The sequence below is a fragment of the Tachypleus tridentatus genome, chromosome 13 (assembly GCF_004210375.1).
Source record: "Tachypleus tridentatus isolate NWPU-2018 chromosome 13, ASM421037v1, whole genome shotgun sequence".
NCBI lineage: Eukaryota > Metazoa > Arthropoda > Merostomata > Xiphosura > Limulidae > Tachypleus > Tachypleus tridentatus.
In genome coordinates, this window is record NC_134837.1 from 15130538 (window position 1) to 15151288 (window position 20751).

A 20751-nucleotide genomic window follows, 5' to 3' on the forward strand; every position below is an offset into this window, starting at 1 on the left:
GGTCACGCTGGTTCCCACCAACAATATGTAGTTGAAATATTGTTGTGCCAAACTGTTTATATATAATTAATTAGAATCATTAGGGTCTAACTGTGGCCTAATGGTTAAGATTCAGGGGTCTCGGTTAAAAGATCCAAGGTTCGAGCCACAATAAGCCACTGAGTCTGTTCTGCACTTTTAAGTGTGGAAAACACTACAAATATGACGGTGAGTTCTGACAATCAGTTGAGAGCAACTGCAGAGGCGGTAGTTGATGCAAACTAGTTGCCCTTCATCTATTCAGCAGTTCTAAATCACGACTGCCTATGATTGAATTACAGAAGTCTCTGATCTGATTATGTAGCTCGTGCATTGCATAATGTAATCTTCAGGGTGGAAATACCAAAATATTTTTAAAATATCATAGTTTAAAGGTTTCTAATGCTAACCAGTTCTTTCAGATTACTGATACAAAGAATAATCGAAAGTCAGTGTATTTAGTGATATCAAAAACATATGTTTATGTGTCACTGATACAGTTTAATTTACTTTCCAACTTCTATCATAAATACGACGCGCTCTCGTATTTTCGTATATCTATTTCTTCGTTAAAACATAAACTCCGTATCCTCCAACTGACTGTGAAACTTGCTACTTCAACATACTCATTCACTATAACAAAATCACAAACCGATTATCTACTCCAGTCTAACTCGTTTTTCTTCATATGGAATTCGTATGGTTTCCTAAACTTTCGAAAAAATCTTAAGCCGCTAAACCACGCTCTCATCACTTGATAGTAAACATTCATTTAGCGAGAGAAAAACAACAAATGTTTAAAGTAAGCAAAAGATGTAGACTATAACACAATCGTGTTGTTTTTCTATAGTTCCTTAATATAAAGTAAAGAAATTACAAATACCGAGTAACAGGTCCACTTCCAAAGATTACAGTCAACTTATAATAACAACAGCTATCGATAAGATGGTAGTTCTGAAACACAATATTAGCATACAGCTGATTATAGCTTAAATTTAACCTTTTATCATACACGGTTGTGCCAGTTTACTTTGTCACGAGTTGAACTGGCACGTGCAGCACATAAAATACATTGCGGATAAACAACTATTTAGTGCAGGGGTCGGCAACCTCTATCCGCACAGGGGCCAGAGGCCATGTCTGTGAGTGGATGGAGGGTCACATTAGGTTTAAAACCTGAATTCTTTTTTAGGACCACCACGGGTCGGAGGGATGTGATATTTCGTTTGGGGACTGAGGGCTGGATCGGGTCCACGGGCCGCAGGTTGCCGACCCCTGATTTAGTGTGACCAATTGTTTCCTAAACATTAAGCACGATCAGTAAAATGTATAGCGCCCTCATATTATATAAGAAAATAACCATTACACTGTGCTAACAAAAGAAAGCATCAAAGTGTGTATGAAAAATGCCCAAACACGTAAATCTTACAGTCGCCCACATGGAAATGCCCAACCTACACAAACAATTATGTAGTACAAGTTACGATATTACAACCCTGACCTACTGACTTAGTCATCGTACATTCTACTTTACTCTCGTTTTAGAAGTATCCTTTAAAAATATGTTAATAGATTTAAAATCAATAAAACGTGGGATAGCAAATTACGTGAACGTTTATATTAACGACTTAAACGGTTTTTTGTTGTTCGGCCTAAGCGTATTTTATATTCTGACGAAGATAGAGGTAATCACATATGAAGTGCTTATATAAACTGTTCATATATAAACTGATTGGGTTACTGACTCTGTGAACTTATTGGGTTGCTGAATCTGTGAACTTACTGGGTTGTTGTATTGAGTTGTCACGAATCCCTCCCTTAGTTTTGTAGTTAGTAGGATCAAAACTGACAGGAGGACTCGGGGTGGTATAGAATGCCCCTTTGTAAAATCAAAACTGACAGGAGGACTCGGGGTGGTACAGAATGCCCCTTTGTAAAATTAAAACTGACAGGAGGACTCGGGGTGGTACAGAATGCCCCTTTGTAAGATCAAAACTGACAGAAGGACTCGGGGTGGTACAGAATGCCCCTTTGTAAAATCAAAACTGACAGGAGGACTCGGGGTGGTACAGAATGCCCCTTTGTAAGATCAAAACTGACAGGAGGACTCGGGGTGGTACAGAATGCCCCTTTGTAAAATCAAAACTGACAGGAGGACTCGGGGTGGTACAGAATGCCCCTTTGTAAAATCAAAACTGACAGGAGGACTCGGGGTGGTACAGAATGCCCCTTTGTAAAATCAAAACTGACAGGAGGACTCGGGGTGGTACAGAATGAGCCTCTCTGTTGTTGTCGTCTCGTTTTATCACCTCTTTACTTCAGCTTCATATACCGGATGTGTAAAATGAACACCATCCAAACTCCAATCTTCCATCGTAAGCTCATTTTAGACCTCACGAGTGGGGGGAGATGGGAAGTGTAAACATTATCAAATACACCAGTTGAGGCAGGACGCTTCTAACGCTCTAAAATGAATACCTGTCGTGGTTTTGGGTTTTGGTTGGTTTGTCTCCGTTTGGCTTAGTCCCCCCACACACACACACTAAAGAGGCTAAAATGGACTCGAAATATCAGCTTGGCATGATGTGGGTGTAGGAGTGGTTTCCAGGGCCACCGAAGACGAATCTAGGTTAGGATGTGTGTTCATGACCTCTTGCCCCCATCTGGATCCTGGAGGCAACCTTTCATATCGTTAGAAGTTAGCTGGGCGCACGTGCCCAGGTCATCCGCTTGGGGTTTGTTTTCGGGTGCAGACCCCCTTTGGAAGCTCAAGAAGTTAGCAAGGGTAACAGAGATCGGTACGAAAATCATAAGGGGGTTTCAGAGAAGCGTGGGGTTATTTTCTGCTGAAAATGTAAAATTTTGGTTTAATTAAAAGGACGATTAACAAGTGATTTAATCTCTTTCTTCGTCTGTCTCACTTTCACTGTAATTAGCCCGGCATTGCCAGGTGGTTAGGGTGATCGACTAGAAATCTGAGGGTTCGAATCCCCGTCACATCAAACATGTTCGCCTTTTCAGCCGTGGGGGCGTTATAATGTTACGGTCACTCTCACTATTCGTTGGTGAAAAAGTAGCTCAACAGTTGGCAGTGGATGGTGATGACTAGCTACCTTCCCTCTAGTCTGACACTGCTAAATTAGAGACAGCCAGCGTGGATAGCCCTCGTGTAGCTTTGCGCGAAATTCAAAACAAACAATTCACTGTAACTCCTAACGAAAACGAATTAGTTACTACATGGAAAATAGAACAATAATTACCCTACTTGTCTAGATTAACCAAATAACATGGTCCAGTTGTTCTTCTTTCTAACATGTTTTTTAATTCAAGCAAGAGATGGTCTACTGATTCTGTTGAATGAACAAATTTCTTGTAGTTTTTTAGGCCTACCATCTTAACGAAGCCGTGAAGGGCATAAAGGCATGCATTCCAGTCTTCTGGTAAGATAATTTTCTTCAGAGTTAATTTCATATTATTTGCGAACCGTGATTTTAATAGTTTACTTTGTACTGTTTGCTAGCGGGAGTTTCGGATGACGTGTTATACCTGAAATTTCCTGAATGTTTAGTTTTGACGTGTTGTCTCGAATATTCGTGAGATTTGGTGGGAAAATACTGAAGATAATAATTCAGTTATTTAACCAGTGTGGTAGTTAGTTAGCCAGAAGCACTGTAAATACTGAAATTGGTTTTCAAGAAAGTGGTCAGTTTACAAGTGGTTGTTTAGTTTTATTTGTAAGTTAGACCTTCGTCTGTAGAACTTGTACGTTACAGTCGAAGTAAGAAATCGCTTTCCGTTAAGTGGATTGGAGTTTGCACTATTTTTGCTGAATAAAAAAAAAAAACACGATTAGTTTTGTTTGTTTTGAATTTCACGCAAAGCTACACGAGGGCTATCTGTGATAGCCATCCCTAATTTAGCAGTGTAAGACTAGATGGAAGGCAACTAGTCATCACCACCCACCGCCAACTCTTGGATTACTCTGTTTACCAACAAACATTGGGACTAGTCGTCACATTATAACGCCCCCTACGGCTGAAAGGGTGAACATGTTTGGTGTGACCGGGATTCGAACAAGCGACCCTCGGATTACGAGTTGATTGCTTTAACCATCTGGCCACAGTAGGCCCATCAGAAAACGTCAATACTGAAACAATACTAAAACTAAAGGTTTTTTTTTTTTGTCCAGTGAAGAAATTATAACCGGACTGAATTTTGGGACTAAACTAAGTTGGTTTGTATTAAAAACTAAGAAAAAAAACTAAAAAATAATTGAATGTTTTTATGTTATTACTATTTTTGAAATAAATATGAATAGATAAAACTATATCCAGGTTCATAAAAAAGTTCTAAACCAATGGTCTTCCAAATACGTCGCATTTTGCCTCCTGAGTTTTTTTATTAATCTAAATCCAACGCTTCAAAGGATACGATACATAGTAAATTAAAAACTACCATGAAATCGAAGCAACTATTAAGTATAGTGTTTCTGGATGGGTGGTTTCATCTACAAGATAACACATCTGGCGTTCATAGCTCTGTTACTCTCGGAGAATTAATATGTTCCTTTCATCATCGGGTGAACCACGATGTTCAGTTCCAGTAAATGTTCAATTTTTTCTATCACTACAGAAGAACAAAAAAAGAACAAAAAAAAGAGAAGAACATTCAGTTTAACACAACTGAATGAAAACGCTGGTGAACTGAATTTAAACGACGAAACCATAAATAGAAAACCATGTTGTATGAGAACATTTGTCGATATGATAAAAGTATATATATTAGAAACTCGTAGATTATCCTTTAATGTTTCGTAGTCTTGTTGCTTAATCTAAAAATACAATTATGTTATAATTTCTACCAGAGGAGTTCCTAAAAACTTCGCTAAATAATTAAGAATAATTAGTTTAAATATGTGTGAACGGCAAACCACATAAAGTTTATGTGAAAAATCTGCTTTCGGTTTGTTTTGAATTTCGCGCAAAGTTACATGAGGGTTATCTGTGCTAGCCGTCCCAAATTTAGCAGTGTAAGAAGGCAGCTAGTCATCACTACTCATCGCCAACTCTTGGATCATTCTGTTTATCAACGAACATTGGGACTAATCGTCACATTATACGCCCCCTACGGCTGAAAGGGCGAACATGTTTGGTGTGACCAGGATTCGAACCCGCGGCCCTCTTATTACGAGTCGAGTGCCTTAACCATCTGACCACCGGGCCAAGACTAGAGGGAAAGCAGCTAGTCATCACCACCCACCGCCAACTCTTGGGCCACTCTTTTACCAACGAATAGTGGGACTGACCGTAACATTATAACGTCTCCACGGCTGAAAGGGCGAACATGTTTGGTGTGACCGGGATTCTAGCTCACGACTCTCACATTACAAATTGAGCGTCCAAACCACCTGGCTATTTCTGCCTTGAGTAACCTCGTTCTCAGCGGTGTTTTCGACCTTATCCTAAGAACATCTGACAAGGTCTGCTTATTAAGCATCAAAATAAGACTTTCAATATCTTTGTGACTACAGCAACGTAAAAAAAAACGTAATATTATTTTTTGAATAATTTTAACGAATATTTGACATACTGTTTCTCCCAAGTGGCATAGTGGTATATCTACGTACTTACAACCTTAGAAACCAGGTTTCGATACCCGTTGTGGGCAGAGCACAGATAGCCAATTGTGTAGCTTTGTGCTTAATTACAAACAAACAAACAATTATTGAAGATCAAGTATGAGTATATAGCTGTAGAACTTTCAGACAGCTCCAGTAAAGGACCCAAGAACTAACAGTTATACTTGCCCGAAACGTGGATATTTCTGCTAGTGTTCAATATTACACTTTAATTCTCTTTTCTCTGCTAGGAATGTTTCTTTGTTGTTGTTTTCAGATGTAAGTTTTTAATTTGGTTAAGTTGATTTTTTTTTCTTATTACATAGGTTAAATAAAAACTTCTTTTTACTCTTTGAAGACTCGATTATACACGTGAAAACTACATATTAGCCCTAGGCCTACTTTTTACTCTTTGAAGACTCGATTATACACGTGAAAACTACACATTAGCCCTAGGCCTACTTTTTACTCTTTTGAAGACACGATTATACACGTGAAAACTTCACATTAGCCTTAGGCCTACTTTTTACTCTTTGAAGACTCGATTACACACGTGAAAACTACACATTGGCTTAAGGCTTACTTTTTACTCACTACTACCATATTTCTTGAGTTGTATGTGGATTATCACACTTCGATATCTGCTAGGATCATTCCCTTGGAAGTACATTTTACTTCGCTAAATAACACATGACTAATCAACAGTATACAGAAAATTAGACAGTTAAAGGACATTAAACCATTTCAGAAAGTTGCTAACATTATCTAAACGGCCACACTTCCTCCACAGGATATATTGTACTCAGTCAGCACTAATTTCAGAACCTCCAAGGGAACCAGGAGATACCCCCCCCCCTTCCTCATCCCGCCTGTTACAAGGAATCGTAGCATACCTGTCGCCGTAGTCACGTCAGATAGCCGTATCAACTCGAGGTATCTCGAGTACGCGCACTTACAGGCAAGTTGTGGTTGGTATGTATGTAGCAGCTGGTGGTCGTACACTTGTTCGTTATTCTATTAAAGCTAAGTTCTGTGTGGCTCGCGGAAGAATATTGGAATAAAGAAAAGGAAGGCAAAGTTACTGAAAAACAACAACAACAACAAAAGGGATAAACATGAGTGTTTTGAATGTGTAGGATCCACACTTAGTGTAAGAAAATATAGGTTGTGAAGTCACGGAAGAATTAACATCATAGACTTGGACACGTCTACCTGTTAGGTGAGAAATTTTAGTGCCGAGGGTAAGTGAACTTCAGCGGCAGCGTTGCATGCTAGGATTATTTAATTTTTTTTTTTTTTTTACAACTCACCCTAACGTTAAAACAGGAAAGTTAGGCATAAGTATCTTCTGTCGTCTGATAACTGAAACAAATGGATAAGCCTAACGTCCAATATTATAGCTTGGTTAACTAAACGAAAGTGTACCTACTCCGTGAGGTCGCTAAAGAAAAAAAACGTGTGGTGGTGTTCGTCGCGACCAAAACAAACAAACAAACCACAAACCTGTCATATTCGGTGGTGATTCAACTGTGTTTGTTTCTGGACTTTCAACAAGGTAACCCAAGAAACCTTCCTGGTAAAAGCACTAGAGGTGAGTCTTTACTTGTTTACATATGTTGAACTTAGTTTTCACGTTCTTTATAAGTTTTTACATGGATTCTCGCGATGTGACGTCACACTTTTAGAAAGTAAATTTTACAGTTAATATCAGGACCGGATGAACGTTCTGTGGGCTTCCTGTTTTAATTTGTAATGTTGATTTCGTCTTTATGCAGATAAGATGGAAGTTGCTCATTTAACAGTTATTTTAATAAGTAAAATTTAACAACTTTGTTAAACTGCGTGATGGTCGGGAAGTTTAACCAGTCAGGATAACGGAAGCGAACAGAGAGGCTGTAACGTTTGGAGTACTGTTATTTTTATTTATTTAAAATCGGAAAAGAGTATATATAAAAAAAGGAACAAACACATGTACGAACATGCGAGAACACGCAGTTGAATCGAATAAATGAAATAAAAATAATATTAAATTAAATAAGAAAATTCTCCTGGGTTTATGTCAGTCACGGACCAAGTGGACTCAGGTTATACGTCTTCTGAAAACCATCATAGAAAGCAAGTGTGGCATGCTCCATCCAACCAAACAAGACACGACTGTCCCTGTTAAAACAATCACAAACAAATTATAAAGAATGGTGCAATAAAGTATAAGTGATGATTCGACGTCGACGAAAAGTAACTTGGACGTAACAAACACATAGATGACAACCTCTTGGCAGTGTGTTTATTAGGTCGATTCCAAAGGCTTAAATATATTCTTGAAATTCTGAATGGTCCCTTTCTGAGCATGCAGCTGGCGCCATTTATAGTTTTAATAATAGTTATATAGGTACTGTTGGAAAACATTCACAAGTTACGAGACATGATGTAGACCTTGAATTCTGAAAAAAACTCGTCGAAGTCTGTGATTCAAGAAATGTTGATGAAAGATTTATTCTACAATGTTGTAGGCCAGTTGATATATATAGTGGCTCTAATAATGAGTTTATCGTGGACCAGTAAATTAAAAGTGTGTAGGCTTCATACACCAAATGACGTTTTGTACATTTGTTCACTCCAGCTTGTTGAAGTTAAGCTCGTGGAGAATGCACATACACGTAATGATATTAACCAGTTAACGATGTATGTGCAAATCTGGCGTAAACAGTACAAAATATTGGTGTAAACCATAAGTTAAATCACAACCTATAATTAATTTCTAAATTTTCTGTATTATCTGTTAAAATTTCTGGTTTTAGGTTTTCACGACATAGTGAAATTTATTTACCTTTTTATTGTAATTACTTATTTAAATGTCCCCGGTGGTTCAGTGGCATGTCTGCGAACTTACAACGATGAAATTCGGGATTCGATAACCCGGATGTACCTGAGTGTTATTGTTATAATTTATTTTCATATTGCTTTTAATTAATTATATTAGTTAATTAGGTGTTATTGTTCAAATTTTCATTATGTTTAACTATTTAGTTACTAAGAATAGATGAATATAAAATATTCATTGTTCCATGACAGTAATCCTTGTTGTGGTATATGTAACCCTAGACTTTACTTCCTTGTCCTTATTCGATTACTTTAAATGAGAAGATAATTCACATTCAGTACACATGGTGTTTATTTATATTTTATTTTCGTGCTTAATATATATGACAAACAAGTTGCAGTTTCACAAGAATGTATGGAACAGAAGTTTCTGTTGCTATGGAGATTAAAAAAAATTATAATAGCAATTCGTTTCGCTTTGAACTTAGCTTAAACCTACTTAAGGAGGGTTATCTTCGCTAGTCGTCCTTAAATTTGAAGTGACAGGGAAAACAGTTAATCAACGCCTCCATATTCGTTGACTGGACTCGAACCCTCGATAGTGAATTAAGTGCTCTAACCAACGGGCCATTTATGATGGAAGACCAAATAAAGTTACCAGCTGATATAATTCGTGATTTACTTAAGTATGCATATATTTAGAAAATCACTAAAACTATTTAGACTACCACTAAGAATATTACATTCCGACCTAAAATGTTTAACCCGTTGGAAGTTTAACCTCGGTAACTAGGATGCCAGTTACGTGACCTAATGATTCACACAACACACGTTTTATACTGAGTGAAGTTCATACACTACCCAAGGTTCGAACCGTTTAGAAAAATACCTCTACACAGCTACTAACCTATTTATAATCAGTGATGTCGAGAAAACCCACTTGTAGAAAAATATATATGTAAAAACGGCTCGTTTGGGTTGAGAAAATATTTTACGTAGAGGAGCGAACAACGTTTCGACCTTCTTCGGTCATCGTCAGGTAGCAGATTTGACCTGTAATACCTGATCAAAATTATCATTAAATTCAGACCAGGATATAAAACACTACATGCAGACATTTTAAATAAAACCTTGTAAAATATCTTCTCAATTATATTTTACTTATGCACAAAAGTACACAATGGGTTATCTGTGTTCTGACCACCGCGGGTATTGAAACCTATTTTAGTGTTACAAGCCTTCAAATTTACCGCTAAACCATTGGAGGGGCTCTTCTTAATTATATTTGTTCACAAAGATACACAGTGGGTTTTCTGTGTTCCTCCCACTGTATTGAACCATTGGAGGGGCTCTTCTTAATTATATTTGTTCACAAAGATACACAGTGGGTTTTCTGTGTTCCTCCCACTGTATTGAACCATTGGAGGGGCTTTTCTTAATTATATTTGTTCACAAAGATACACAGTGGGTTTTCTGTGTTCCTCCCACTGTATTGAACCATTGGAGGGGCTCTTCTTAATTATATTTGTTCACAAAGATACACAGTGGGTTTTCTGTGTTCCTCCCACTGTATTGAACCATTGGAAGGGCTCTTCTTAATTATATTTGTTCACAAAGATACACAGTGGGTTTTCTGTGTTCCTCCCACTGTATCGAAACCAATTTAAGTGTTAAAAAGTTCTCATACTTATCTTAGAACCTCTTGAAGGGCTGCTCTTAAAGATATTTTTCATAATATGTTACTATCAGGCTTACCGATAAGTATTTCAAACACCACATCAGGATTTCTTCAAAAAGACGAACAGTTTATAACTACACTATGTTCATCATATTCGCTGCCGAAGATACGTTTATCTCATCAGGGCGGCTAGGATACAGAGGAGTGAACAAAGGACATTGTCTTTCAAAATAGAGTAAACCTGAGAAAAGTGTATTTGGAGACACGTAATGAATTATAATCACGCTTTGCCGGGACATTCACAGCATAAAAACTGCTCTTGAGTACGACAACGCCAACGAAAAGTGCCGTATTTTGTTGGAGGAATTGACCATACTTGTTTCAACATAGTTTCGCTGTCAACATATATCTGTGTGAGTACCATAACACACAACTGTACTTTTCTCTGTTTTAATCATAACACACATCTGTTGGTTTATCCTATCATTTCTTATGAAGTTCTTCCTTCTTCTGACTATAACACACAACTATTTGTTTATCCTCTCATTGCTGATTAACCCATCTCTGTCCTGACCATAACACACAACTATTTGGTTATCCTATCATTACTGAAGAAGTCCATCTCTATCCTGACCACAACACACAAATATTTGTTTATCCTATAATTATTGAAGAAGTCCATCTCTATCCTGACCATAACACAACTATTTGTTTATCCTATTATTATTGATGAAGTCCATCTCTGTCTTGACCATAACACACAACTATTTGGTTATCTTATCATTACTGATGAAGCCTATCCCTGTCCTGACCATAACACACAACTATTTGGTTATCCTATCATTACTGATGAAGTTCATCCCTGTCCTGACTGTAACACACATCCTTTTGTTTATCCTGTCGTTACTGATGAAGTCCTTCCTTGTGCTGACTGTAACACACATCTGTTTGTTTATCCTGTCGTTACTGATGAAGTCCATCCCTGTTCTGACTGTAACACACATCCGTTTGTTTATCCTGTCGTTACTGATGAAGTCCATCCCTGTCCTGACTGTAACACACAAATATTTGTTTATCCTATCATTACTGAAGAAGTCCATCCCTGTCCTGACCATAACACACAAATATTTGTTTATCCTATCATTACTGAAGAAGTCCATCTCTATCCTGACCATAACACAAATATTTGTTTATCCTATTATTATTGATGAAGTCCATATCTGTCTTGACAATAACACACAACTATTTGGTTATCTTATTATTACTGATAAAGTACATCTCTGTCCTGAACAAAGTACACAAATATTTGTTTATCTTATCATTACTGATGAAGCCTATCCCTGTCCTGACCATAACACACAACTATTTGGTTATCCTATCAATATTGATGAAGTCCATCTCTGTCTTGACCATAACACACAAATATTTCTTTAACTTGTTATTACTGATGAAGTCCATCCCTGTCCTGACTGTAACACACATCCGTTTGTTTATCCTGTCGTTACTGATGAAGTCCATCCCTGTCCTGACTGTAACACACATTCGTTTGTTTATTCTGTCGTTACTGATGAAGTCCTTCCCTGTCCTGACTCTAACATACATTTGTTTGTTTATCCTGTCGTTACTGATAAAGTCCACCCCTGTCCTGACTGTAATACACATCCTTTTGTTTATCCTGTCGTTACTGATGAAGTCCATCCCTGTCCTGACTGTATCATTATTAATGAAGTCCAACACACATTCGTTTGTTTATCCTGTCGTTACTGATGAAGTCCATCCCTGTCCTGACTGTAACACACATCCGTTTGTTTATCCTGTCGTTACTGATGAAGTCCTTCCCTGTCCTGACTGTAACATACATTTGTTTGTTTATCCTGTCGTTACTGATGAAGTCCATCCCTGTCCTGACTGTAACATACATTTGTTTGTTTATCCTGTCGTTACTGATGAAGTCCATCACTGTACTGACTGTAACATATATCCTTTTGTTTATCCTGTCGTTACTGATGAAGTCCATCCCTGTCCTGACTGTAACACATATTTGCTTGTTTATCCTGTCGTTACTGATGAAGTCCATCCCTGTCCTGACTGTAACACATATTTGCTTGTTTATCCTGTCGTTACTGATGAAGTCCATCACTGTACTGACTGTAACACACATCCGTTTGTTTATCCTGTCGTTACTGATGAAGTCCATCCCTGTCCTGACAGTAACACACATCCGTTTGTTTATCCTGTCGTTACTGATGAAGTCCATCACTGTCCTGACTGTAACACACATCCGTTTGTTTATCCTGTTGTTACTGATGAAGTCCATCCCTGTCCTGACTGTAACACATATTTGCTTGTTTATCCTGTCGTTACTGATGAAGTCCATCACTGTCCTGACTGTAACACATATTTGCTTGTTTATCCTGTCGTTATTGATGAAGTCCATCACTGTACTGACTGTAACACCCAATTATTTGTTCAACTTATCGTTACTTAATTGCTGCCTGGACTTCTTATTTATCTTAGATATGAACTGATTAATTTCGCTTTTTTAGACTGATTAAATTACTGAATACGGTGCTAGAAACAGACGCTATCAGTGGTGAATGTTACCTTAAGAAGTCGGAATTTGAAGAAACAAAGTAAAAATGATAATTGTACGATTAATGGAACAGGTGAGTATGTTTATTATTTATAAAAGAAAGTTAAATATTGTATGGTAACACGGGAACTATATATAATAAGGTTATACAATATAATTAGTGTAACAATGTACTACAGTCCTTGTTGCTTCACTGTAACAATGCGCACGACTCTTTCTACTGCATCAATCTGACGACAGTGTATTGTTGTATGCAAAATAGGTTTTGATTTTATCTGTTCCAACTGATTTAGGTGAGTTTGATGTTGTTAATTTGAATAATTTCACAGAAACTTCGGGGTGAGTTGGGATTACTGGTCGACTTAAATTGAAAAGAAATTTCGTATTGCATCCTAATAACTGGTAAAATTATTGTCACTCACATAGGTTATTTTTGTCATATTGTCCACAACTGAACGTTAAGTTGCAGTTACCTACCTTGACTTGAACAATACACACACTCTATACCACGTGAGTTACAATAACCTACATTGTGGAACAATATTATATGCAGAAAATATACATACCACGTGACTAATGAAGTAGTAACACCGGTTAATTTAAAAAAATGCGCACTCTAGAGACACAATATGAAACTGTCTTTTAGTTAAAGTTGGTTCCAAATGAAAGCGTAACGCTTGTTTTAAATTATCATTTATGACACTACGTGTTTCGCACGGTTATACTGTCTGTGACCTAGACTTTCTAACCCCACACACGTTTTGGTAGACATTCCAGTCCACTTGGTGTTACTTCTCGGAAACGGTGGCGTCAGAAAATATTTTGTTTTCTGGCTAATATCAGTACTGATGGATAATATACAACAAGTGAACTATTTTTACAGGTGTCTATACATGTTACAAACATTTGCAAGCGTATATAAAATAGTATAGTTCCAAGCGATCACCTGAGTTTGAAAACTTGTTAAGAGACAGGTTAACGTTGAAATGAAATGTCATAAAAACTACTTTTTGATGAAAATTATACAACATTTATTAGTGCTAGCTGTTACATGTGTTCACTTGTACTTCGGTGGGGTAGTGATAAGTTTACGAGCTTATTACGGCAAATTCGGGTTTCGATTCTCCACGATGGACACAGCAGTGTGGCTTTGCTGTAATAAAAAAAAAAACAAACAACCAAGCATATGTTTATGAATGAGCCAGCGAAGCCTTTTCTGGGTAATAAAGCTATTCAAACCTTTAGACTCTCTAGTCAAAGTGAAACATGGTTGTCGAGCACATATCTTTAATGTTATTCAAGGTGTTACTGTCTGGTTAATAAAGTTCTACACACGTGACAGTTTGTGATCCAGTTTAGTGCTACTCTAATGTTAGGAATATTCTCGTAGATGATTATGAGAAAGACGAATGTTGTGCAAGAATTTATTTTGTGTTTGACAGCCAAAAGTATGTCTTCTATTTCAAACATTTCAAAATTTGGCCAACGTCTGATTGGGGGCGCTAGAGGCACGTACGTAAGTTGTACTGCAGCTGTAAATTATATTATTATATTAATTTCCTAGGAATCATGCTCCCAGATCTCCTTAGCTTGAGCTACTTTTAACTGTTTTTTGTACTTTTAATCTAATGTTATTAAATTTACATGTCTAGCCAAGCACTTCTCTTTTTGCAATTTCTTCCTACACCACTGTAGTGTAACGTCCAACTCCAAGGGCTCAGAGTTTTTACTACGTGGCTGCATGATGATTTAGCACATCAGTCTAAAAGTCAAACTTCTAAAATTATGTGTAATTCATAAACAAACAAACAACAAAAACGATTCTGGTCTGATGAATCGAGATATCCGTTAATTCATTTATGTTGTAAAAAAATATTTACCAAATGGTTCGTATTGGATAGCATGACAAGAGTTCTCTTAAAAACTTTGCAATGTTTGTATGAGCCCCGAAGAAGCAACCAATAAACACGTTGGGCGAATATCAGGAGACAACATTCGTACCATGGACAAATGAGAAATAGCGTCAGTTCTCCCCCAGTCAGTCTGGTTTATGATAGAGATAGAATGTTGGAAAGTAACATGGTGATGTTTCTAAATATATAGAAACACATTTGTACTCCTTCAATCTGATTGGCGAATTTTAACCTTATTTATATTCTTACACGGTAATAATCGTGTGATTGGTAAACTGTGAGCTTATGTTTTCATGTGGTTAATAACTATCTAACTGGTGAATTGTGGGTTTATTTGTGTTTTTATATGGTGAGTAAATGTCTCAGTGAGGAGTTGTAGTCAATTGTTTGTTTGTTTTATATTGTGAGTTCAAAACGTTTGATTGGTGAATTGTTAGTTCATTTATATTTCTACATGGTGAATAAATGTATGATTTTAAATGAAAAATATCAAAAGTAGACCCTTTTGCCAAATTCCTTTAGTAAAAATGTCTCCCCTTGTGGCTCAGCGGTTAGCTTAAGGGCTTATGATCATAGAAATCGAGGACTGATCTCCAAGGTGCAGATCGTCAGTTAGGCATAAAGTTCCCAACTACGCTACCTTTTTTTTTTTTTTTTTTGGGGGGGGGGTTAGGCTTGAGAAGATTTAACATATCTGTAAAACACGGAATAAGATTCCAGGTAAAAAAAAAAGGTTGAAACAAGTGGTGACACCTAGTTAACGTGTACGAATAATGACCGAAAACACGAAACTCTTGTGTGTGATAACTGTAAATAACAATATTCGTCTCTGAGGAATTGGCTACATATACCAAACAAGTCCAACCAGTTGGATAAACGTTCCGGTTGGTTAATAACAACCTAATGTGCTATAAAGAAAGGAAAATACTGGATTTTTTAACACCTATATCTTTCGGTAAGAAACGTGTCTTTGATCGGTGTGGAGTTACAATTGTTAAATAAACGTTATTTTACAGGAAGTGAAATGATATGTTTTTTACTTCCAATACCAAATGTTTCAGTTTAATTTCTTAAAAGTATTAACGACTATGAAGCCACAAAAGGTTTAAAAGTGTCGTAACACGTTTGTTAGTTTTTCTTATTCACAACATTTGGCTGTATAATAAAGAAAAACATTTTGAAATATTTAACAACTAATTAGTTAATAAGTAAAACAACATAGGCTTCAACGTATAAAATTAGTGTTAATCAAAACTGTTCGGCTGCAAACAGAACAATTCGAAATTACTACTAAAATTTGTTGATTATTGTAGTGTTGTTTTGAGTAGGTATATCAAAATGATTTATAAGTCTCCCATGTTAGGGTTAAGGGAGAATAACTTTAACAGTTTTTTTTTAATTGTTATTTTTTGTTCCTTCTGTGAACTATGGATGAAAACGGTAAAAAACGATTTTAGATATTTCATTTTGATAGACATGTAAAAGGGCCTGGCATGGCCAGGTGATTAGGGCGCTCGACTCATAATCTGAGGTGTAGGGTTCGAATTCCCATCACACCAAGCATGCTCGCTCTTTTAACCGTGGAGACGTTATAATGTGGCGGTAAATACCAATATTTGTCGTAAAAGCGTAGCCCAATAGTTAGGGAAGGCAGCTAGTCATCACCACCCACCGCCAACTCTTGGGCTACTCTTTTACCAATGAATAGTAGGATTGACCGCACATCATAATGCTCCCCATGGCTAAAAGGGCGCACATATTTGATGTGAGGAGGATTCGAAACCGCGACCCTCGGACTACGAGTCGAACACTATGTTGAGTTATTGTTTTTTATATTGTGCTTTATTTACTTCTTTACTAAATAAAATTTCTAATTCTTAAAAGTTTCTTGGGGCCCTTTTGAAATTATTAAAACCGCTTTAAAAATATTATTGATTTGTTATAATTTTTTAAATTAACACATGAGCTTTTGATAAAAGTGTAAAATTTAAAATTTAATCGACAAAATGTTGATATTTTCAGTGTATGAAAATAACAAAATATCTTATATCATGTTATAGCGCATATTTCTCACTAGAGGGCCAAAACTTATAATATCAGCATCATTCAGTAATTTTAGTGAAGTTTGTGTGTTTATTTGACCTCTACATTATTCTAGGCCTTTACACTTGGACCTGCCAAGTATGATTTAATTAATAACAAATGTTTCGAATATTTGAAAAAGAAGTTATTTTGTTTTTAAAACTCACGTGTGTGCTATATCAGTAATAATTCAATATCATTTAGTGGGGGTGGCCTTTAACGGAACTGATGGGATTTCTCCAGTTTCGTCTTTCGTTACATGAGGTATACATACAGTCTAAGTAATTTCAACCATTACTGATACATGTGTATATAGGACAGAACACTGTTTATATTAACTAATTTAAAAAAAACAATTATACAACAGTTAAATCAATAAATTAATTATGTAAATAATTTGTTGACATCTATAAACCTCACATCGTGCACTGTACGTGTACGTGTACGTGTATTAATACAGATAAATCAATTTTTCTGTCCATAATAGCGGTTCTGGATTTTGTATACACAGGTCTCTTTCAGGTGTTCCACGAGAGGTCGCATAATTACTGAAGGAGGCGGCAGTGTAATGTATAAATTCCTTTGTGATGCGTTTGGTAAAAAACATCAGGTGGTTCGAAAGTAGAAGGTTAGAAGCTACTGGTTTACAGAGTATAATATTTAACAGAATTATAACAAATTAGTTACAGGGTGTGAAATTAATATTCATCCCGTTTCTCTTCTGTGGTTGAGTAGAAATTTTATATATTAATGGATTCATTCAAAATGGATGATTATAGACTTATAATAACATGATTATTCCAGCAATTTATAATAATAAGATTATTAAATAAGAAAGCAATATTAGCAATATGTTAGGCCTATAAGTGTTATTTGAGGTACAAACAGAATTTGTAGAGGTCATTATTATTGTGAAAACAAAGCTGAGTTATATCTTAGTATACACATAAAGGTTAATATTGCTGTGAAAACAAAACTGAGTTGCACTTTAATATACACGTAGTGGTCAATATTATTGTGAAAACATAGCTGAGTTATACCTGAATATACACGTAGAGGTTAATATTGTTCTGGAAACAAAACTTAGTTATACTTTAATATACACGTAACGGTCGATATTGTTGTAAAAAAATTAGGTATACGTCAATATACACGTAGAAGTTAATATTGTTGTAAAAACAAAGCTGAGTTATATCTCAGTATCAGTCAGATACACAAATGTGGCAGTTAACATTGTCCAAAAAACAAACTCGTAAATTGTATATAGAGGTGAAAGAGAATGGTGAAGTAAAACTAACTCATATTAAACTTGTAAATAATTCTTTAGCGTCTGTAAGCTACGTAAACGTCAAAATTAATTAAATGAAAAACGTCCACGTGAATATTAAGTTGTATTAAATAACAATTAAATATGATGGGTACAGTGATTGTAAGTCAGTCCATCTTGTAGTTCTAGTCCATTGTTCAAGTTTCCCAACAATCAATTTCTGTACTAAAACAGCCATATTTATCCATCTTTTACGCATGGAAACAAATACAAACAGAAGCAAAATTAAAGAAATCCTACTTATACAAGAACTCAAATCAAAATGAAACCATTACAAAGGCATACCTTTATACTTATATTAATTAATAACCTAATATTTAACTGCAACGCCCTCTACAATCTCGTACCCATTCGTACTCTCGTCTCTGAGATATGTGCCCAGCAATGGTCAGTTTCAAACTCTCTTTGTTTACCTGAAGATATTAGAAGGTCATCGTTCTGTACTTTATTTTAATTAAAGTTTTAATACTCATAAAAGATGTCTTAAGAATAAATTTTTACTTAAAGTGGGTTTTTCATCGTGAATCTTTTAACTTCTCTAATGTCCATATGTCCTGTACTGACATGTGGTCTTATTTGGCCAAAAACCAACTCCGAAGTTTTATCATGTTAAAAATATTGTTATGAACATAAACAACCAACCTTTCAATTTATCGTTTTCTATATTTGAAACCAGTCCATCTAGATGGTGTTCCATCTATTTGATTTTTATTTGAACAGTAGATCCATCACCGTCGTCATACATTGTTTTCAATAACCCATTCTGCTATATTAACAACTAGTCCATCAGAACCATTTATTAACTTTTCGTTTTATTATTTTAACAATCGACCTGTGAATGTCACCAGTTAATCTTCCAATATACCATTTTGTTATATCGGACCATCAGTGAGATAACAAGTCTTCCAACTTTCCATTGTAATGTATTAACAATCGGCTCATTCAGGGCCGTAGCGACTAAAGAACAGTGAATGACAACCTCAATGTTTCAAACAGTCCACTCTCTTCTCGTTTCGAAAAGTAAACATCGGTCTTTCTCGCATATTAATTATTTGTGTAGAATAAAAGGTCCATATCTTGCCCCCTGCGCATTTTGATATATTAACAACTGGTCCATCAGTGTCAGTAATCAACACTTACAGTGTCATGTTTAGTGATATTATAAATCTACACACCAAAGTCATTAGTCGAGTTCACCAACATTCCACTTTGATGACGTATAAAAACGTTTCAAAATACTTATGTTAAAAAAAACTAAAACTTTTCTGACGATTTATCGTGGAAATTAAAGTTATTATAATTTCAAACCGTACCAAGTCTTTTGATAATTTAACCACTCAACAACATGCTGACTGGTTCTCCTCGAAACAAGATTTGAGGTATGTTGACCGTCGTCTTAAAAAACCAGTTGCCATGCTGACAACGCCCATATGGCGCTGGCCTCAGGCCTGTTACTCGGTTGCCAAGCACGTTTGTACGTGTGTGTTTTACCTAACGTGAAGGCCAACGTCTTATATGCGCGTGCTGGAATCTTTTGCCTGTTTGTGTTTTCGTAATATGACCCAAAATCATGAGGAGGTTCATAAGATCTTAATTGTACAAACTCATCCTAAGTCATTATTGTTAGAAAGATCATTGAACTACGTTTCGAATTCTTTTCTAGGTTTAAAAAAAAAACCCACAAAGTACTGTCCTTTAATTATGGTAAAAGAGGTCGTATTCTCATAAAGTTCCAAAATTGATAATGGAGTCAATGTACTAGTAGCAACGTTTTTGTATATTTTTTCGGTCTCTTTTACTGTATCTTTATAGTTTGTCAATTTATTTAATGTTTTACGTAATAATCAAACATGTTGGTACTCCTGACTATAAAAGTTTGGGCAAAACAAAGTAAAAAATAGAATGAATTGTTTGTATGCATGTTTATTTCATCACAAGTTAACGTTTTTTGTTTTAGAATATGAAAAGCTGTACCTTTTAGATCTGACAGACTAGAGCACTGTTTCCCAAAGTGGGAGTAGTCGAAAATGATGTTGAATTTATCTGAATTCCAAATAAACAATAAGCCTGTAAACCTTATGATGAAATAGTGAAATGATACATTATGTCAAGAGGAGATGTTATTGTTTTTTACTTCGCCACTGTTTCTCAATCACCATGCTAAAGTTGTAGGGTGAGGGGCTCAAAGTGTTTTATTCACATCAAGGGGCCTCAGACAACTTGAACTCTCGAACCGTTAGCTCCCCTTCCCTTCGGGCTTATTTATTTAATATTATATAAGGTTGTGGTGTTTTATGGGACTCACTTTACTGTAACTTAGGGACTTTTATATAGTATTAACTAACGAACCGGGAAGAAATTAGGGATCATTTGTCACTCTCTGGGATCTCAAAGAACATATATTCGGTTTGTAGACAACAATCAGCTCATTGGTTCGTGAAGTATAAGCTTAGACACACAGGTTTTCGTCCAATAAAGACTTGGGTTTACGTAACATTTAGTTGTTTATGTTTTTTTTTAAATACAAGTGTTCTTATGATCTTGACTTCTGAGCAACCAATGCCATCCACTACAGATAACCTGAACATTTCAACTTTCACATGGTATTTTACAGGAATTGACATTACTTTAGCTTGGTGCTTTTTATATATCTACATAACGGAGTTTTCTTTACAACTCGCTTTATCACTATGATATTTGAAT

General features: G+C 36.0%; 1 protein-coding gene across 2 annotated transcripts in view; it reads left to right on the forward strand.

Moving 5' to 3' along the window:
* The first annotated feature begins 6574 nt into the window (after positions 1-6574).
* LOC143241118 (uncharacterized) overlaps positions 6575-20751 on the forward strand; it is a 121682-nt gene continuing 107505 nt past the window's right edge. For both annotated transcript variants that reach the window (XM_076484709.1, XM_076484710.1), the window contains exon 1: positions 6575-7226. The gene's annotated coding sequence lies outside the window, so the exon portion shown is untranslated. The remainder of the gene's footprint in view (positions 7227-20751) is intronic.